At 39.2% G+C, this 20,499-nt stretch overlaps 12 non-coding genes across 12 annotated transcripts; all 12 read left to right on the top strand.

Annotated features, from left to right (window-relative positions):
• Positions 1-515: 515 nt before the first annotated feature.
• Positions 516-585, top strand: trnag-ccc (transfer RNA glycine (anticodon CCC)). The gene has a single exon. It is a non-coding gene; the product is annotated as a tRNA-Gly (tRNA).
• Positions 586-3,725: 3,140 nt separating this feature from the next.
• trnag-gcc (transfer RNA glycine (anticodon GCC)) lies at positions 3,726-3,796 on the top strand. Its single transcript has one exon. It is a non-coding gene; the product is annotated as a tRNA-Gly (tRNA).
• Positions 3,797-5,654: 1,858 nt separating this feature from the next.
• Positions 5,655-5,725, top strand: trnag-gcc (transfer RNA glycine (anticodon GCC)). The gene has a single exon. It is a non-coding gene; the product is annotated as a tRNA-Gly (tRNA).
• A 1,207-nt stretch (positions 5,726-6,932) lies between these two features.
• Positions 6,933-7,003, top strand: trnag-gcc (transfer RNA glycine (anticodon GCC)). Its single transcript has one exon. It is a non-coding gene; the product is annotated as a tRNA-Gly (tRNA).
• A 1,836-nt stretch (positions 7,004-8,839) lies between these two features.
• On the top strand, positions 8,840-8,910 carry trnag-gcc (transfer RNA glycine (anticodon GCC)). Its single transcript has one exon. It is a non-coding gene; the product is annotated as a tRNA-Gly (tRNA).
• A 1,207-nt stretch (positions 8,911-10,117) lies between these two features.
• On the top strand, positions 10,118-10,188 carry trnag-gcc (transfer RNA glycine (anticodon GCC)). Its single transcript has one exon. It is a non-coding gene; the product is annotated as a tRNA-Gly (tRNA).
• Positions 10,189-11,397: 1,209 nt separating this feature from the next.
• Positions 11,398-11,468, top strand: trnag-gcc (transfer RNA glycine (anticodon GCC)). Its single transcript has one exon. It is a non-coding gene; the product is annotated as a tRNA-Gly (tRNA).
• A 1,208-nt stretch (positions 11,469-12,676) lies between these two features.
• On the top strand, positions 12,677-12,747 carry trnag-gcc (transfer RNA glycine (anticodon GCC)). The gene has a single exon. It is a non-coding gene; the product is annotated as a tRNA-Gly (tRNA).
• Positions 12,748-14,607: 1,860 nt separating this feature from the next.
• trnag-gcc (transfer RNA glycine (anticodon GCC)) lies at positions 14,608-14,679 on the top strand. Its single transcript has one exon. It is a non-coding gene; the product is annotated as a tRNA-Gly (tRNA).
• Positions 14,680-17,851: 3,172 nt separating this feature from the next.
• trnag-gcc (transfer RNA glycine (anticodon GCC)) lies at positions 17,852-17,922 on the top strand. The gene has a single exon. It is a non-coding gene; the product is annotated as a tRNA-Gly (tRNA).
• A 1,208-nt stretch (positions 17,923-19,130) lies between these two features.
• On the top strand, positions 19,131-19,201 carry trnag-gcc (transfer RNA glycine (anticodon GCC)). The gene has a single exon. It is a non-coding gene; the product is annotated as a tRNA-Gly (tRNA).
• Positions 19,202-19,760: 559 nt separating this feature from the next.
• Positions 19,761-19,831, top strand: trnag-gcc (transfer RNA glycine (anticodon GCC)). Its single transcript has one exon. It is a non-coding gene; the product is annotated as a tRNA-Gly (tRNA).
• Positions 19,832-20,499: the final 668 nt, after the last annotated feature.

Genomic DNA, 20,499 nt, shown 5'->3' with positions numbered 1-20,499 from the left:
CCCTCTAGGAATGGGTACTTTAACAGTGGTTTGAATCAGACTGGCTTCTTTTTCAACTTTGCCTTTATCCCTTTATCTCCACTAGACTTTTGGCTTGGGTAGTTGCTTCCAACAACTTTGGAAAACATGTGCATTTGTTGTTTCAGTGGTAAATTTCTTGTTTCTGTACCAGGTCCGATTCTTGGCCAATGCAAGTTACGTGTGCTGGTTTGTACCAGTGAACTGCCTGTGAAAGCTGTCTGTGCTGATTCTGATATAAAAAAAATCACTTTATATCTGTGAGTTGATGATGTTGTCTGAAAAACTGTCTAAAATTCATGTATTAACAAGTGTTTTTCCCTTATGCACAAAGGATGTATGTTGTGAGGGGAACATTTGTGGTACATTCTAAGCTGCTTTTTGGCATTTCTTTGCAAGATTGATTAAATATCAATGTGGATGCCTGCATTCTTGAATGAATTCTTGTGCTGTAATCATAACTTTAACACTGTGAGAACTGAGTTTCAAAGATGTAAGCATTGGTGGTTCAGTGGTAGAATTCTCGCCTCCCATGCGGGAGACCCGGTCCGATTCCCGGCCAATGCATGAAAGTGTTACATTATGCCAGGTACTTGGCTGTTATGGCTGAATGTTCAAGGCTTTAAATTGTTATGTTTTAGAAAATGGGACTTCAACAGTGGCTTTCATCAATCTAGCTTCTATTTAAACTTTACCTTTATCTCCACAAGACTTTTGGTTTAGGTAGTTCTGTAGGGCTTTACTGGTTGTTTAGATCAGTGTTACTATCAGAAATAATTGGTAATTATTTCTGTAGTTATTAGTCAATATTTAAATTAATTAATTGGATCTAACTCATTAAAACCTCATATGGGACTCCAGTAAATGTAGTGTGCTACGTTTAGGAGCAAGTTTGGTTATTAGCAATAATTAATAATTATCAAAGATAATTATTAATTACAAAAATCAATAGAACATTGATGAGAATCAATGTTAGCTTTTTTTTTAATCCTTTAAAATCAACACTTATCAAAGATAATCGTTAATTGTTAACATCGATGAAACATTAATTACAATTAACACTAGCTTATTGATCATTCAAATTCAATCAAAGATAATTATCAATTATCAAAAATCAATAGAATATTAATAAGGATTAACATTGATGGGGCACCACCCTGGAATCAGGGACTAATAACCGAATATTAAAACAGTCTCAATATTAGATTGTTTTCTTAGGAAAATCGACATCCGAAGAATATCGATTTTCAGGAAAAAAACAATGAATGAAGGTTTGAATCCGAGCACTGACATCCCGTCAGCATGACACAGGCGTATGCAAAACAAACCAAAACACTTCTCTTTGTAATATAAACAAAAGTTTATTTATGCAGTAAAATCAATTAATAATTAATACAATGCAGTCAATAAACTTCCGACTTACAACTACAAACTAAACAGTGATATGATTAGATATGGAAATAAAAATAATCCTATAACACATAAGGTGTGTGTGTGACAGTGTGTGTGTGTGTGTGTGTGTGTCATTGTGGTCAGTGAGAGAGAGAGAGAGAGAGACAGAGAGATGATTAAGTGACAGCCCGAAAGCTGATTTCGCGATAGCTGGAGATAAAGCAGCCGTGTTCATCACTCAGAGACGCGGTTTTACGAGCGGGGCTCGTAAAAGTCCCTTGTTATTTGACTCTTTAATGGATGAACTCGGTTGCTGTCTCACCCGCGATGGTGAAAATGCACAACAGTCCAATTTGGTTGGACCACAATACAGCAAAACAAATTCGTGATAATTAATACCCTGAGTATTAATAATGAGCGGTCATGGCGGTCTGTAAACTGTACAAGCAAAATCCTTGAAACACAAGAATAACACACTATAATATTCTATCTCTGCCCAGACGTAACCTCTTACTTGAATCGCATGAGGACACAGGTAGAATGTGTTTTCCTCCGTCCTTTAACTTTGACCCGGTTCCTTGAGGCTCGTGTGATGACGAGAGGCCATTTCCTCACGCTGTCGGCGGGCGGTACGGCTGTTGATTCTCAGAGGGCGGTACGGCTGTTGATTCTCAGAGGGCGGTACGGCTGTTGATTCTCGGCGGGCTGGCGGAGAACTCAGAAATGTCGACTTGATTGAAGATGGAAGAGAAATCTTTAATCTCTTCACTTCTGTAGGCCAACGGATGAAGATGCGAATTGCTCGGCGGTCTCCTTCGGATCCGTTAGAGTGTTCGGTTGAACACAGAGTAATCTCAACTCGTCCAGCGAGATGGAGATTGTATGGCTACAGTTTCAAGTCGGACATTACTTCCTTATGCCACGAGGCTGCACCGGAGAGCAGCAAAAAGCTACGTCCGTATTCGGTGAACTAAGTCGCTGGAAGCCACTTTGGAAGCATTTCAGAATTATTTGAAGTCCTGATGATGTCATGTTTGAGGGACGTTCTGTTGTGTGCCTCATCCAATAGGAGTTGAGAGCTCGATCCTTTAGAGGGCAAGGCTTCATGGATCTGTAGTCTGTTTTGGACTCCCTTTGATTGATTTTGGAGCGATTTTTATCAGTAAGATTTACAACTTAGAAGGAGGGGGCATGAGGAATGTTTTTGACTGTTAGGCCTGCCTTTGTCTTCTCTCTGAATACACGAGGCCCAACAGTTCCTTCCTCCAGCTTTGGAAAGCATGTGCATTGTTGGTTCAGTGGTACATTTCTTGTTTCTCCTCCAGGTCGTATTCATGGTCAATCCAAATTATATGTGTTGGTTTGTACCAGTGAACTGCCTGTGAAAGCTGTGTTGATTCTGATATTAACTTTTCTCTCTTTATACTTGTGAGTTGATGATTTTTTATGAAAAACTGTCTATTTTTCAAGTATTAGTAAGTGTTCCCCTTATAAACACAGGATGGTTGTTGTGAGGGTGAACTTGTGTGATATATTCTTAGCTGCTTTTTAGCCTTTCATTGCAAGATTGATTACATATCAATGTGGATGCCTGCATTGTTGAATGAAGCCTTGAGCCATAACCTTAACTTTAAAACTGTGAGAACTGGCTGTAGAACTTGCAAGCATTGTTGTTTCAGTGGGAGAATTCTTGCCTGCTTTGTGGCAGGTGTGTCCCCGATTCCCAGCCAATCCATGAAAATGTTACATTATGCCAGATATTTTGCTACTAAGGTTAAATGTTCAAGGCTTTTAAGTTGAGACCCTCTAGGAATGGGTACTTTAACAGTGGTTTGAATCAGACTGGCTTCTTTTTCAACTTTGCCTTTATCCCTGTATCTCCACTAGACTTTTGACTTGGGTAGTTGCTTCCAACAACTTTGGAAAACATGTGCATTTGTTGGTTCAGTGGTAAATTTCTTGTTTCACTACCAGGTCTAATTCTTGGTCAATGCAAGTTAAATGTGCTGGTTTGTACCAGTGAACTGCCTGTGAAAGCTGTGTTGATTCTGATATTAACTTTTCTCTCTTTATACTTGTGAGTTGATGATTTTTTTTATGAAAAACTGTCTATATTTCAAGTATTAGTAAGTGTTCCCCTTATGAACACAGGATGGTTGTTGTGAGGGTGAACTTGTGTGATATATTCTTAGCTGCTTTTTAGCCTTTCATTGCAAGATTGATTACGTATCAATGTGGATGCCTGCATTCTTGAATGAATTCTTGTGCCGCAATCCTAACTTTAACACTGTGAGAACTGGATTTCAACAACGTAAGCATTGGTGGTTCAGTGGTAGAATTCTCGCCTGCCACGCGGGAGACCCGGGTCCGATTCCCGGCCAATGCATGAAAGTGTTACATTATGCCAGGTACTTGGCTGTTATGGCTGAATGTTCAAGGCTTTAAATTGACACGTTCTAGAAAATGGGACTTCAACAGTGGCTTGCATCAACCTAGCTTCTATTTAAACTTTACCTTTATCTCCACAAGACTTTTGGTTTAGGTAGTTCCTTCCTCCAGCTTTGGAAAGCATGTGCATTGTTGGTTCAGTGGTACATTTCTTGTGTCTCTACCAGGTCTGATTCTTGGTCAATGCAAGTTACATGTGTTGGTTTGTACCTGTGAAAGCTGTGATGATTCTGATATTAACTTTTCTCTCTTTATACTTGTGAGTTGATGATTTTTTATGAAAAACTGTCTATTTTTCAAGTATTAGTAAGTGTTCCCCTTATGAACACAGGATGGTTGTTGTGAGGGTGAACTTGTGTGATATATTCTTAGCTGCTTTTTAGCCTTTCATTGCAAGATTGATTACATATCAATGTGGATGCCTGCATTGTTGAATGAAGCCTTGAGCCGTAACCTTAACTTTAAAACTGTGAGAACTGGCTGTAGAACTTGCAAGCATTGTTGTTTCAGTGGAAGAATTCTTGCCTGCTTTGTGGCAGGTGTGTCCCCGATTCCCAGCCAATCCATGAAAATGTTACATTATGCCAGATATTTCGCTACTAAGGCTAAATGTTCAAGGCATTTAAGTTGAGACCCTCTAGGAATGGGTACTTTAACAGTGGTTTGAATCAGACTGGCTTCTTTTTCAACTTTGCCTTTATCCCTTTATCTCCACTAGACTTTTGACTTGGGTAGTTGCTTCCAACAACTTTGGAAAACATGTGCATTTGTTGGTTCAGTGGTAAATTTCTTGTTTCACTACCAGGTCTAATTCTTGGTCAATGCAAGTTACATGTGCTGGTTTGTACCAGTGAACTGCCTGTGAAAGCTGTGTTGATTCTGATATTAACTTTTCTCTCTTTATACTTGTGAGTTGATGATTTTTTTTATGAAAAACTGTCTATATTTCAAGTATTAGTAAGTGTTCCCCTTATGAACACAGGATGGTTGTTGTGAGGGTGAACTTGTGTGATATATTCTTAGCTGCTTTTTAGCCTTTCATTGCAAGATTGATTACATATCAATGTGGATGCCTGCATTGTTGAATGAAGCCTTGAGCCGTAACCTTAACTTTAAAACTGTGAGAACTGGCTGTAGAACTTGCAAGCATTGTTGTTTCAGTGGGAGAATTCTTGCCTGCTTTGTGGCAGGTGTGTCCCCGATTCCCAGCCAATCCATGAAAATGTTACATTATGCCAGATATTTTGCTACTAAGGCTAAATGTTCAAGGCTTTTAAGTTGAGACCCTCTAGGAATGGGTACTTTAACAGTGGTTTGAATCAGACTGGCTTCTTTTTCAACTTTGCCTTTATCCCTTTATCTCCACTAGACTTTTGACTTGGGTAGTTGCTTCCAACAACTTTGGAAAACATGTGCATTTGTTGGTTCAGTGGTAAATTTCTTGTTTCACTACCAGGTCTAATTCTTGGTCAATGCAAGTTACATGTGCTGGTTTGTACCAGTGAACTGCCTGTGAAAGCTGTGTTGATTCTCATATTAACTTTTCTCTCTTTATACTTGTGAGTTGATGATTTTTTTATGAAAAACTGTCTATATTTCAAGTATTAGTAAGTGTTCCCCTTATGAACACAGGATGGTTGTTGTGAGGGTGAACTTGTGTGATATATTCTTAGCTGCTTTTTAGCCTTTCATTGCAAGATTGATTACGTATCAATGCGGATGCCTGCATTCTTGAATGAATTGTTGTGCCGCAATCCTAACTTTAACACTGTGAGAACTGGATTTTAACAACGTAAGCATTGGTGGTTCAGTGGTAGAATTCTCGCCTGCCACGCGGGAGACCTGGGTCCGATTCCCGGCCAATGCAAGACAGTGTTACATTATGCCAGGTACTTGGCTGTTATGGCTGAATGTTCAAGGCTTTAAATTGACACGTTCTAGAAAATGGGACTTCAAAAGTGGCTTGCATCAACCTAGCTTCTATTTAAACTTTACCTTTATCTCCACAAGACTTTTGGTTTAGGTAGTTCCTTCCTCCAGCTTTGGAAAGCATGTGCATTGTTGGTTCAGTGGTACATTTCTTGTGTCTCTACCAGGTCTGATTCTTGGTCAATACAAGTTACATGTGTTGGTTTGTACCTGTGAAAGCTGTGTTGATTCTGATATTAACTTTTCTCTCTTTATACTTGTGAGTTGATGATTTTTTATGAAAAACTGTCTATATTTCAAGTATTAGTAAGTGTTCCCCTTATGAACACAGGATGGTTGTTGTGAGGGTGAACTTGTGTGATATATTCTTAGCTGCTTTTTAGCCTTTCATTGCAAGATTGATTACATATCAATGTGGATGCCTGCATTGTTGAATGAAGCCTTGAGCCGTAACCTTAACTTTAAAACTGTGAGAACTGGCTGTAGAACTTGCAAGCATTGTTGTTTCAGTGGGAGAATTCTTGCCTGCTTTGTGGCAGGTGTGTCCCCGATTCCCAGCCAATCCATGAAAATGTTACATTATGCCAGATATTTCGCTACTAAGGCTAAATGTTCAAGGCTTTTAAGTTGAGACCCTCTAGGAATGGGTACTTTAACAGTGGTTTGAATCAGACTGGCTTCTTTTTCAACTTTGCCTTTATCCCTTTATCTCCACTAGACTTTTGACTTGGGTAGTTGCTTCCAACAACTTTGGAAAACATGTGCATTTGTTGGTTCAGTGGTAAATTTCTTGTTTCACTACCAGGTCTAATTCTTGGTCAATGCAAGTTACATGTGCTGGTTTGTACCAGTGAACTGCCTGTGAAAGCTGTGTTGATTCTGATATTAACTTTTCTCTCTTTATACTTGTGAGTTGATGATTTTTTTATGAAAAACTGTCTATATTTCAAGTATTAGTAAGTGTTCCCCTTATGAACACAGGATGGTTGTTGTGAGGGTGAACTTGTGTGATATATTCTTAGCTGCTTTTTAGCCTTTCATTGCAAGATTGATTACGTATCAATGTGGATGCCTGCATTCTTGAATGAATTCTTGTGCCGCAATCCTAACTTTAACACTGTGAGAACTGGATTTCAACAACGTAAGCATTGGTGGTTCAGTGGTAGAATTCTCGCCTGCCACGCGGGAGACCCGGGTCCGATTCCCGGCCAATGCATGAAAGTGTTACATTATGCCAGGTATTTGGCTGTTATGGCTGAATGTTCAAGGCTTTAAATTGACACGTTCTAGAAAATGGGACTTCAACAGTGGCTTGCATCAACCTAGCTTCTATTTAAACTTTACCTTTATCTCCACAAGACTTTTGGTTTAGGTAGTTCCTTCCTCCAGCTTTGGAAAGCATGTGCATTGTTGGTTCAGTGGTACATTTCTTGTGTCTCTACCAGGTCTGATTCTTGGTCAATACAAGTTTCATGTGTTGGTTTGTACCTGTGAAAGCTGTGTTGATTCTGATATTAACTTTTCTCTCTTTATACTTGTGAGTTGATGATTTTTTTATGAAAAACTGTCTATATTTCAAGTATTAGTAAGTGTTCCCCTTATGAACACAGGATGGTTGTTGTGAGGGTGAACTTGTGTGATATATTCTTAGCTGCTTTTTAGCCTTTCATTGCAAGATTGATTACGTATCAATGTGGATGCCTGCATTGTTGAATGAAGCCTTGAGCCGTAACCTTAACTTTAAAACTGTGAGAACTGGCTGTAGAACTTGCAAGCATTGTTGTTTCAGTGGGAGAATTCTTGCCTGCTTTGTGGCAGGTGTGTCCCCGATTCCCAGCCAATCCATGAAAATGTTACATTATGCCAGATATTTCGCTACTAAGGCTAAATGTTCAAGGCTTTTAAGTTGAGACCCTCTAGGAATGGGTACTTTAACAGTGGTTTGAATCAGACTGGCTTCTTTTTCAACTTTGCCTTTATCCCTTTATCTCCACTAGACTTTTGACTTGGGTAGTTGCTTCCAACAACTTTGGAAAACATGTGCATTTGTTGGTTCAGTGGTAAATTTCTTGTTTCACTACCAGGTCTAATTCTTGGTCAATGCAAGTTACATGTGCTGGTTTGTACCAGTGAACTGCCTGTGAAAGCTGTGTTGATTCTCATATTAACTTTTCTCTCTTTATACTTGTGAGTTGATGAATTTTTTATGAAAAACTGTCTATATTTCAAGTATTAGTAAGTGTTCCCCTTATGAACACAGGATGGTTGTTGTGAGGGTGAACTTGTGTGATATATTCTTAGCTGCTTTTTAGCCTTTCATTGCAAGATTGATTACGTATCAATGTGGATGCCTGTATTCTTGAATGAATTCTTGTGCCTTAATCGTAACTTTAACACTGTGAGAACTGGATTTCAACAATGTAAGCATTGGTGGTCAGTGGTAGAATTCTCGCCTGCCACGCGGGAGACCCGGGTCCGATTCCCGGCCAATGCATGAAAGTGTTACATTATGCCAGGTACTTGGCTGTTATGGCTGAATGTTCAAGGCTTTAAATTGACACGTTCTAGAAAATGGGACTTCAACAGTGGCTTGCATCAACCTAGCTTCTATTTAAACTTTACCTTTATCTCCACAAGACTTTTGGTTTAGGTAGTTCCTTCCTCCAGCTTTGGAAAGCATGTGCATTGTTGGTTCAGTGGTACATTTCTTGTGTCTCTACCAGGTCTGATTCTTGGTCAATACAAGTTACATGTGTTGGTTTGTACCTGTGAAAGCTGTGTTGATTCTGATATTAACTTTTCTCTCTTTATACTTGTGAGTTGATGATTTTTTTATGAAAAACTGTCTATATTTCAAGTATTAGTAAGTGTTCCCCTTATGAACACAGGATGGTTGTTGTGAGGGTGAACTTGTGTGATATATTCTTAGCTGCTTTTTAGCCTTTCATTGCAAGATTGATTACGTATCAATGTGGATGCCTGCATTCTTGAATGAATTCTTGTGCCGCAATCCTAACTTTAACACTGTGAGAACTGGATTTCAACAATGTAAGCATTGGTGGTTCAGTGGTAGAATTCTCGCCTGCCACGCGGGAGACCCGGGTCCGATTCCCGGCCAATGCATGAAAGTGTTACATTATGCCAGGTACTTGGCTGTTATGGCTGAATGTTCAAGGCTTTAAATTGACACGTTCTAGAAAATGGGACTTCAACAGTGGCTTGCATCAACCTAGCTTCTATTTAAACTTTACCTTTATCTCCACAAGACTTTTGGTTTAGGTAGTTCCTTCCTCCAGCTTTGGAAAGCATGTGCATTGTTGGTTCAGTGGTACATTTCTTGTGTCACTACCAGGTCTGATTCTTGGTCAATGCAAGTTACATGTGTTGGTTTGTACCTGTGAAAGCTGTGTTGATTCTGATATTAACTTTTCTCTCTTTATACTTGTGAGTTGATGATTTTTTATGAAAAACTGTCTATATTTCAAGTATTAGTAAGTGTTCCCCTTATGAACACAGGATGGTTGTTGTGAGGGTGAACTTGTGTGATATATTCTTAGCTGCTTTTTAGCCTTTCATTGCAAGATTGATTACATATCAATGTGGATGCCTGCATTGTTGAATGAAGCCTTGAGCCGTAACCTTAACTTTAAAACTGTGAGAACTGGCTGTAGAACTTGCAAGCATTGTTGTTTCAGTGGGAGAATTCTTGCCTGCTTTGTGGCAGGTGTGTCCCCGATTCCCAGCCAATCCATGAAAATGTTACATTATGCCAGATATTTTGCTACTAAGGCTAAATGTTCAAGGCTTTTAAGTTGAGACCCTCTAGGAATGGGTACTTTAACAGTGGTTTGAATCAGACTGGCTTCTTTTTCAACTTTGCCTTTATCCCTTTATCTCCACTAGACTTTTGACTTGGGTAGTTGCTTCCAACAACTTTGGAAAACATGTGCATTTGTTGGTTCAGTGGTAAATTTCTTGTTTCACTACCAGGTCTAATTCTTGGTCAATGCAAGTTACATGTGCTGGTTTGTACCAGTGAACTGCCTGTGAAAGCTGTGTTGATTCTCATATTAACTTTTCTCTCTTTATACTTGTGAGTTGATGATTTTTTTATGAAAAACTGTCTATATTTCAAGTATTAGTAAGTGTTCCCCTTATGAACACAGGATGGTTGTTGTGAGGGTGAACTTGTGTGATATATTCTTAGCTGCTTTTTAGCCTTTCATTGCAAGATTGATTACGTATCAATGTGGATGCCTGCATTCTTGAATGAATTCTTGTGCCGCAATCCTAACTTTAACACTGTGAGAACTGGATTTCAACAACGTAAGCATTGGTGGTTCAGTGGTAGAATTCTCGCCTGCCACGCGGGAGACCCGGGTCCGATTCCCGGCCAATGCATGAAAGTGTTACATTATGCCAGGTACTTGGCTGTTATGGCTGAATGTTCAAGGCTTTAAATTGACACGTTCTAGAAAATGGGACTTCAACAGTGGCTTGCATCAACCTAGCTTCTATTTAAACTTTACCTTTATCTCCACAAGACTTTTGGTTTAGGTAGTTCCTTCCTCCAGCTTTGGAAAGCATGTGCATTGTTGGTTCAGTGGTACATTTCTTGTGTCTCTACCAGGTCTGATTCTTGGTCAATACAAGTTACATGTGTTGGTTTGTACCTGTGAAAGCTGTGTTGATTCTGATATTAACTTTTCTCTCTTTATACTTGTGAGTTGATGATTTTTTATGAAAAACTGTCTATATTTCAAGTATTGGTAAGTGTTCCCCTTATGAACACAGGATGGTTGTTGTGAGGGTGAACTTGTGTGATATATTCTTAGCTGCTTTTTAGCCTTTCATTGCAAGATTGATTACATATCAATGTGGATGCCTGCATTGTTGAATGAAGCCTTGAGCCGTAACCTTAACTTTAAAACTGTGAGAACTGGCTGTAGAACTTGCAAGCATTGTTGTTTCAGTGGGAGAATTCTTGCCTGCTTTGTGGCAGGTGTGTCCCCGATTCCCAGCCAATCCATGAAAATGTTACATTATGCCAGATATTTCGCTACTAAGGCTAAATGTTCAAGGCTTTTAAGTTGAGACCCTCTAGGAATGGGTACTTTAACAGTGGTTTGAATCAGACTGGCTTCTTTTTCAACTTTGCCTTTATCCCTTTATCTCCACTAGACTTTTGACTTGGGTAGTTGCTTCCAACAACTTTGGAAAACATGTGCATTTGTTGGTTCAGTGGTAAATTTCTTGTTTCACTACCAGGTCTAATTCTTGGTCAATGCAAGTTACATGTGCTGGTTTGTACCAGTGAACTGCCTGTGAAAGCTGTGTTGATTCTGATATTAACTTTTCTCTCTTTATACTTGTGAGTTGATGATTTTTTTTATGAAAAACTGTCTATATTTCAAGTATTAGTAAGTGTTCCCCTTATGAACACAGGATGGTTGTTGTGAGGGTGAACTTGTGTGATATATTCTTAGCTGCTTTTTAGCCTTTCATTGCAAGATTGATTACGTATCAATGTGGATGCCTGCATTCTTGAATGAATTCTTGTGCCGCAATCCTAACTTTAACACTGTGAGAACTGGATTTCAACAACTGTAAGCATTGGTGGTTCAGTGGTAGAATTCTCGCCTGCCACGCGGGAGACCCGGGTCCGATTCCCGGCCAATGCATGAAAGTGTTACATTATGCCAGGTATTTGGCTGTTATGGCTGAATGTTCAAGGCTTTAAATTGACACGTTCTAGAAAATGGGACTTCAACAGTGGCTTGCATCAACCTAGCTTCTATTTAAACTTTACCTTTATCTCCACAAGACTTTTGGTTTAGGTAGTTCCTTCCTCCAGCTTTGGAAAGCATGTGCATTGTTGGTTCAGTGGTACATTTCTTGTGTCTCTACCAGGTCTAATTCTTGGTCAATACAAGTTACATGTGTTGGTTTGTACCTGTGAAAGCTGTGTTGATTCTGATATTAACTTTTCTCTCTTTATACTTGTGAGTTGATGATTTTTTTATGAAAAACTGTCTATATTTAAAGTATTAGTAAGTGTTCCCCTTATGAACACAGGATGGTTGTTGTGAGGGTGAACTTGTGTGATATATTCTTAGCTGCTTTTTAGCCTTTCATTGCAAGATTGATTACATATCAATGTGGATGCCTGCATTGTTGAATGAAGCCTTGAGCCGTAACCTTAACTTTAAAACTGTGAGAACTGGCTGTAGAACTTGCAAGCATTGTTGTTTCAGTGGGAGAATTCTTGCCTGCTTTGTGGCAGGTGTGTCCCCGATTCCCAGCCAATCCATGAAAATGTTACATTATGCCAGATATTTCGCTACTAAGGCTAAATGTTCAAGGCTTTTAAGTTGAGACCCTCTAGGAATGGGTACTTTAACAGTGGTTTGAATCAGACTGGCTTCTTTTTCAACTTTGCCTTTATCCCTTTATCTCCACTAGACTTTTGACTTGGGTAGTTGCTTCCAACAACTTTGGAAAACATGTGCATTTGTTGGTTCAGTGGTAAATTTCTTGTTTCACTACCAGGTCTAATTCTTGGTCAATGCAAGTTACATGTGCTGGTTTGTACCAGTGAACTGCCTGTGAAAGCTGTGTTGATTCTCATATTAACTTTTCTCTCTTTATACTTGTGAGTTGATGATTTTTTTATGAAAAACTGTCTATATTTCAAGTATTAGTAAGTGTTCCCCTTATGAACACAGGATGGTTGTTGTGAGGGTGAACTTGTGTGATATATTCTTAGCTGCTTTTTAGCCTTTCATTGCAAGATTGATTACGTATCAATGTGGATGCCTGCATTCTTGAATGAATTCTTGTGCCGCAATCCTAACTTTAACACTGTGAGAACTGGATTTCAACAACGTAAGCATTGGTGGTTCAGTGGTAGAATTCTCGCCTGCCACGCGGGAGACCCGGGTCCGATTCCCGGCCAATGCATGAAAGTGTTACATTATGCTAGGTATTTGGCTGTTATGGCTGAATGTTCAAGGCTTTAAATTGACACGTTCTAGAAAATGGGACTTCAACAGTGGCTTGCATCAACCTAGCTTCTATTTAAACTTTACCTTTATCTCCACAAGACTTTTGGTTTAGGTAGTTCCTTCCTCCAGCTTTGGAGAGCATGTGCATTGTTGGTTCAGTGGTACATTTCTTGTGTCTCTACCAGGTCTGATTCTTGGTCAATACAAGTTACATGTGTTGGTTTGTACCTGTGAAAGCTGTGTTGATTCTGATATTAACTTTTCTCTCTTTATACTTGTGAGTTGATGATTTTTTTATGAAAAACTGTCTATATTTCAAGTATTAGTAAGTGTTCCCCTTATGAACACAGGATGGTTGTTGTGAGGGTGAACTTGTGTGATATATTCTTAGCTGCTTTTTAGCCTTTCATTGCAAGATTGATTACGTATCAATGTGGATGCCTGCATTGTTGAATGAAGCCTTGAGCCGTAACCTTAACTTTAAAACTGTGAGAACTGGCTGTAGAACTTGCAAGCATTGTTGTTTCAGTGGGAGAATTCTTGCCTGCTTTGTGGCAGGTGTGTCCCCGATTCCCAGCCAATCCATGAAAATGTTACATTATGCCAGATATTTCGCTACTAAGGCTAAATGTTCAAGGCTTTTAAGTTGAGACCCTCTAGGAATGGGTACTTTAACAGTGGTTTGAATCAGACTGGCTTCTTTTTCAACTTTGCCTTTATCCCTTTATCTCCACTAGACTTTTGACTTGGGTAGTTGCTTCCAACAACTTTGGAAAACATGTGCATTTGTTGGTTCAGTGGTAAATTTCTTGTTTCACTACCAGGTCTAATTCTTGGTCAATGCAAGTTACATGTGCTGGTTTGTACCAGTGAACTGCCTGTGAAAGCTGTGTTGATTCTGATATTAACTTTTCTCTCTTTATACTTGTGAGTTGATGATTTTTTTTATGAAAAACTGTCTATATTTCAAGTATTAGTAAGTGTTCCCCTTATGAACACAGGATGGTTGTTGTGAGGGTGAACTTGTGTGATATATTCTTAGCTGCTTTTTAGCCTTTCATTGCAAGATTGATTACGTATCAATGTGGATGCCTGCATTGTTGAATGAAGCCTTGAGCCGTAACCTTAACTTTAAAACTGTGAGAACTGGCTGTAGAACTTGCAAGCATTGTTGTTTCAGTGGGAGAATTCTTGCCTGCTTTGTGGCAGGTGTGTCCCCGATTCCCAGCCAATCCATGAAAATGTTACATTATGCCAGATATTTCGCTACTAAGGCTAAATGTTCAAGGCTTTTAAGTTGAGACCCTCTAGGAATGGGTACTTTAACAGTGGTTTGAATCAGACTGGCTTCTTTTTCAACTTTGCCTTTATCCCTTTATCTCCACTAGACTTTTGACTTGGGTAGTTGCTTCCAACAACTTTGGAAAACATGTGCATTTGTTGGTTCAGTGGTAAATTTCTTGTTTCACTACCAGGTCTAATTCTTGGTCAATGCAAGTTACATGTGCTGGTTTGTACCAGTGAACTGCCTGTGAAAGCTGTGTTGATTCTCATATTAACTTTTCTCTCTTTATACTTGTGAGTTGATGATTTTTTTATGAAAAACTGTCTATATTTCAAGTATTAGTAAGTGTTCCCCTTATGAACACAGGATGGTTGTTGTGAGGGTGAACTTGTGTGATATATTCTTAGCTGCTTTTTAGCCTTTCATTGCAAGATTGATTACGTATCAATGTGGATGCCTGCATTCTTGAATGAATTCTTGTGCCGCAATCCTAACTTTAACACTGTGAGAACTGGATTTCAACAACTGTAAGCATTGGTGGTTCAGTGGTAGAATTCTCGCCTGCCACGCGGGAGACCCGGGTCCCGATTCCCGGCCAATGCATGAAAGTGTTACATTATGCCAGGTACTTGGCTGTTATGGCTGAATGTTCAAGGCTTTTAAATTGACACGTTCTAGAAAATGGGTACTTCAACAGTGGCTTGCATCAGACCTAGCTTCTATTTAACTTACCTTTATCCTTTATCTCCACAAGACTTTTGGTTTAGGTAGTTCCTTCCTCCAGCTTTGGAAAGCATGTGCATTTGTTGGTTCAGTGGTACATTTCTTGTGTCTCTACCAGGTCTGATTCTTGGTCAATACAAGTTACATGTGTTGGTTTGTACCTGTGAAAGCTGTGTTGATTCTGATATTAACTTTTCTCTCTTTATACTTGTGAGTTGATGATTTTTTTATGAAAAACTGTCTATATTTCAAGTATTAGTAAGTGTTCCCCTTATGAACACAGGATGGTTGTTGTGAGGGTGAACTTGTGTGATATATTCTTAGCTGCTTTTTAGCCTTTCATTGCAAGATTGATTACGTATCAATGTGGATGCCTGCATTGTTGAATGAAGCCTTGAGCCGTAACCTTAACTTTAAAACTGTGAGAACTGGCTGTAGAACTTGCAAGCATTGTTGTTTCAGTGGGAGAATTCTTGCCTGCTTTGTGGCAGGTGTGTCCCCGATTCCCAGCCAATCCATGAAAATGTTACATTATGCCAGATATTTCGCTACTAAGGCTAAATGTTCAAGGCTTTTAAGTTGAGACCCTCTAGGAATGGGTACTTTAACAGTGGTTTGAATCAGACTGGCTTCTTTTTCAACTTTGCCTTTATCCCTTTATCTCCACTAGACTTTTGACTTGGGTAGTTGCTTCCAACAACTTTGGAAAACATGTGCATTTGTTGGTTCAGTGGTAAATTTCTTGTTTCACTACCAGGTCTAATTCTTGGTCAATGCAAGTTACATGTGCTGGTTTGTACCAGTGAACTGCCTGTGAAAGCTGTGTTGATTCTGATATTAACTTTTCTCTCTTTATACTTGTGAGTTGATGATTTTTTTATGAAAAACTGTCTATATTTCAAGTATTAGTAAGTGTTCCCCTTATGAACACAGGATGGTTGTTGTGAGGGTGAACTTGTGTGATATATTCTTAGCTGCTTTTTAGCCTTTCATTGCAAGATTGATTACGTATCAATGTGGATGCCTGCATTGTTGAATGAAGCCTTGAGCCGTAACCTTAACTTTAAAACTGTGAGAACTGGCTGTAGAACTTGCAAGCATTGTTGTTTCAGTGGGAGAATTCTTGCCTGCTTTGTGGCAGGTGTGTCCCCGATTCCCAGCCAATCCATGAAAATGTTACATTATGCCAGATATTTCGCTACTAAGGCTAAATGTTCAAGGCTTTTAAGTTGAGACCCTCTAGGAATGGGTACTTTAACAGTGGTTTGAATCAGACTGGCTTCTTTTTCAACTTTGCCTTTATCCCTTTATCTCCACTAGACTTTTGACTTGGGTAGTTGCTTCCAACAACTTTGGAAAACATGTGCATTTGTTGGTTCAGTGGTAAATTTCTTGTTTCACTACCAGGTCTAATTCTTGGTCAATGCAAGTTACATGTGCTGGTTTGTACCAGTGAACTGCCTGTGAAAGCTGTGTTGATTCTGATATTAACTTTTCTCTCTTTATACTTGTGAGTTGATGATTTTTTTATGAAAAACTGTCTATATTTCAAGTATTAGTAAGTGTTCCCCTTATGAACACAGGATGGTTGTTGTGAGGGTGAACTTGTGTGATATATTCTTAGCTGCTTTTTAGCCTTTCATTGCAAGATTGATTACGTATCAATGTGGATGCCTGCATTGTTGAATGAAGCCTTGAGCCGTAACCTTAACTTTAAAACTGTGAGAACTGGCTGTCAGCAACTTGCAAGCATTGTTGTTTCAGTGGTAGAATTCTTGCCTGCTTTGTGGCAGGCCTGGGTCCCCGATTCCCAGCCAATCCATGAAAATGTTACATTATGCCAGATATTTCGCTACTAAGGCTAAATGTTCAAGGCTTTTAAGTTGAGACCCTCTAGGAATGGGTACTTTAACAGTGGTTTGAATCAGACTGGCTTCTTTTTCAACTTTGCCTTTATCCCTTTATCTCCACTAGACTTTTGACTTGGGTAGTTGCTTCCAACAACTTTGGAAAACATGTGCATTTGTTGGTTCAGTGGTAAATTTCTTGTTTCACTACCAGGTCTAATTCTTGGTCAATGCAAGTTACATGTGCTGGTTTGTACCAGTGAACTGCCTGTGAAAGCTGTGTTGATTCTGATATTAACTTTTCTCTCTTTATACTTGTGAGTTGATGATTTTTTTTATGAAAAACTGTCTATATTTCAAGTATTAGTAAGTGTTCCCCTTATGAACACAGGATGGTTGTTGTGAGGGTGAACTTGTGTGATATATTCTTAGCTGCTTTTTAGCCTTTCATTGCAAGATTGATTACGTATCAATGTGGATGCCTGCATTGTTGAATGAAGCCTTGAGCCGTAACCTTAACTTTAAAACTGTGAGAACTGGCTGTAGAACTTGCAAGCATTGTTGTTTCAGTGGGAGAATTCTTGCCTGCTTTGTGGCAGGTGTGTCCCCGATTCCCAGCCAATCCATGAAAATGTTACATTATGCCAGATATTTCGCTACTAAGGCTAAATGTTCAAGGCTTTTAAGTTGAGACCCTCTAGGAATGGGTACTTTAACAGTGGTTTGAATCAGACTGGCTTCTTTTTCAACTTTGCCTTTATCCCTTTATCTCCACTAGACTTTTGACTTGGGTAGTTGCTTCCAACAACTTTGGAAAACATGTGCATTTGTTGGTTCAGTGGTAAATTTCTTGTTTCACTACCAGGTCTAATTCTTGGTCAATGCAAGTTACATGTGCTGGTTTGTACCAGTGAACTGCCTGTGAAAGCTGTGTTGATTCTGATATTAACTTTTCTCTCTTTATACTTGTGAGTTGATGATTTTTTTATGAAAAACTGTCTATATTTCAAGTATTAGTAAGTGTTCCCCTTATGAACACAGGATGGTTGTTGTGAGGGTGAACTTGTGTGATATATTCTTAGCTGCTTTTTAGCCTTTCATTGCAAGATTGATTACGTATCAATGTGGATGCCTGCATTCTTGAATGAATTCTTGTGCCGCAATCCTAACTTTAACACTGTGAGAACTGGATTTCAACAACGTAAGCATTGGTGGTTCAGTGGTAGAATTCTCGCCTGCCACGCGGGAGACCCGGGTCCGATTCCCGGCCAATGCATGAAAGTGTTACATTATGCCAGGTATTTGGCTGTTATGGCTGAATGTTCAAGGCTTTAAATTGACACGTTCTAGAAAATGGGACTTCAACAGTGGCTTGCATCAACCTAGCTTCTATTTAAACTTTACCTTTATCTCCACAAGACTTTTGGTTTAGGTAGTTCCTTCCTCCAGCTTTGGAAAGCATGTGCATTGTTGGTTCAGTGGTACATTTCTTGTGTCTCTACCAGGTCTGATTCTTGGTCAATACAAGTTTCATGTGTTGGTTTGTACCTGTGAAAGCTGTGTTGATTCTGATATTAACTTTTCTCTCTTTATACTTGTGAGTTGATGATTTTTTTATGAAAAACTGTCTATATTTCAAGTATTAGTAAGTGTTCCCCTTATGAACACAGGATGGTTGTTGTGAGGGTGAACTTGTGTGATATATTCTTAGCTGCTTTTTAGCCTTTCATTGCAAGATTGATTACGTATCAATGTGGATGCCTGCATTGTTGAATGAAGCCTTGAGCCGTAACCTTAACTTTAAAACTGTGAGAACTGGCTGTAGAACTTGCAAGCATTGTTGTTTCAGTGGGAGAATTCTTGCCTGCTTTGTGGCAGGTGTGTCCCCGATTCCCAGCCAATCCATGAAAATGTTACATTATGCCAGATATTTCGCTACTAAGGCTAAATGTTCAAGGCTTTTAAGTTGAGACCCTCTAGGAATGGGTACTTTAACAGTGGTTTGAATCAGACTGGCTTCTTTTTCAACTTTGCCTTTATCCCTTTATCTCCACTAGACTTTTGACTTGGGTAGTTGCTTCCAACAACTTTGGAAAACATGTGCATTTGTTGGTTCAGTGGTAAATTTCTTGTTTCACTACCAGGTCTAATTCTTGGTCAATGCAAGTTACATGTGCTGGTTTGTACCAGTGAACTGCCTGTGAAAGCTGTGTTGATTCTCATATTAACTTTTCTCTCTTTATACTTGTGAGTTGATGATTTTTTTATGAAAAACTGTCTATATTTCAAGTATTAGTAAGTGTTCCCCTTATGAACACAGGATGGTTGTTGTGAGGGTGAACTTGTGTGATATATTCTTAGCTGCTTTTTAGCCTTTCATTGCAAGATTGATTACGTATCAATGTGGATGCCTGCATTCTTGAATGAATTCTTGTGCCGCAATCCTAACTTTAACACTGTGAGAACTGGATTTCAACAACGTAAGCATTGGTGGTTCAGTGGTAGAATTCTCGCCTGCCACGAGGGAGACCCGGGTCCGATTCCCGGCCAATGCATGAAAGTGTTACATTATGCCAGGTATTTGGCTGTTATGGCTGAATGTTCAAGGCTTTAAATTGACACGTTCTAGAAAATGGGACTTCAACAGTGGCTTGCATCAACCTAGCTTCTATTTAAACTTTACCTTTATCTCCACAAGACTTTTGGTTTAGGTAGTTCCTTCCTCCAGCTTTGGAAAGCATGTGCACTGTTGGTTCAGTGGTACATTTCTTGTGTCTCTACCAGGTCTGATTCTTGGTCAATACAAGTTTCATGTGTTGGTTTGTACCTGTGAAAGCTGTGTTGATTCTGATATTAACTTTTCTCTCTTTATACTTGTGAGTTGATGATTTTTTTTATGAAAAACTGTCTATATTTCAAGTATTAGTAAGTGTTCCCCTTATGAACACAGGATGGTTGTTGTGAGGGTGAACTTGTGTGATATATTCTTAGCTGCTTTTTAGCCTTTCATTGCAAGATTGATTACGTATCAATGTGGATGCCTGCATTCTTGAATGAATTCTTGTGCCGCAATCCTAACTTTAACACTGTGAGAACTGGATTTCAACAACGTAAGCATTGGTGGTTCAGTGGTAGAATTCTCGCCTGCCACGCGGGAGACCCGGGTCCGATTCCCGGCCAATGCATGAAAGTGTTACATTATGCCAGGTATTTGGCTGTTATGGCTGAATGTTCAAGGCTTTAAATTGACACGTTCTAGAAAATGGGACTTCAACAGTGGCTTGCATCAACCTAGCTTCTATTTAAACTTTACCTTTATCTCCACAAGACTTTTGGTTTAGGTAGTTCCTTCCTCCAGCTTTGGAAAGCATGTGCATTGTTGGTTCAGTGGTACATTTCTTGTGTCTCTACCAGGTCTGATTCTTGGTCAATACAAGTTTCATGTGTTGGTTTGTACCTGTGAAAGCTGTGTTGATTCTGATATTAACTTTTCTCTCTTTATACTTGTGAGTTGATGATTTTTTTATGAAAAACTGTCTATATTTCAAGTATTAGTAAGTGTTCCCCTTATGAACACAGGATGGTTGTTGTGAGGGTGAACTTGTGTGATATATTCTTAGCTGCTTTTTAGCCTTTCATTGCAAGATTGATTACGTATCAATGTGGATGCCTGCATTGTTGAATGAAGCCTTGAGCCGTAACCTTAACTTTAAAACTGTGAGAACTGGCTGTAGAACTTGCAAGCATTGTTGTTTCAGTGGAAGAATTCTTGCCTGCTTTGTGGCAGGTGTGTCCCCGATTCCCAGCCAATCCATGAAAATGTTACATTATGCCAGATATTTCGCTACTAAGG

Source organism: Myxocyprinus asiaticus, chromosome 38 (genome assembly GCF_019703515.2).
Source record: "Myxocyprinus asiaticus isolate MX2 ecotype Aquarium Trade chromosome 38, UBuf_Myxa_2, whole genome shotgun sequence".
NCBI lineage: Eukaryota > Metazoa > Chordata > Actinopteri > Cypriniformes > Catostomidae > Myxocyprinus > Myxocyprinus asiaticus.
The sequence above is the reverse complement of the archived record's forward strand: the minus strand, read 5'-3'. Positions and strand labels throughout refer to the sequence as shown.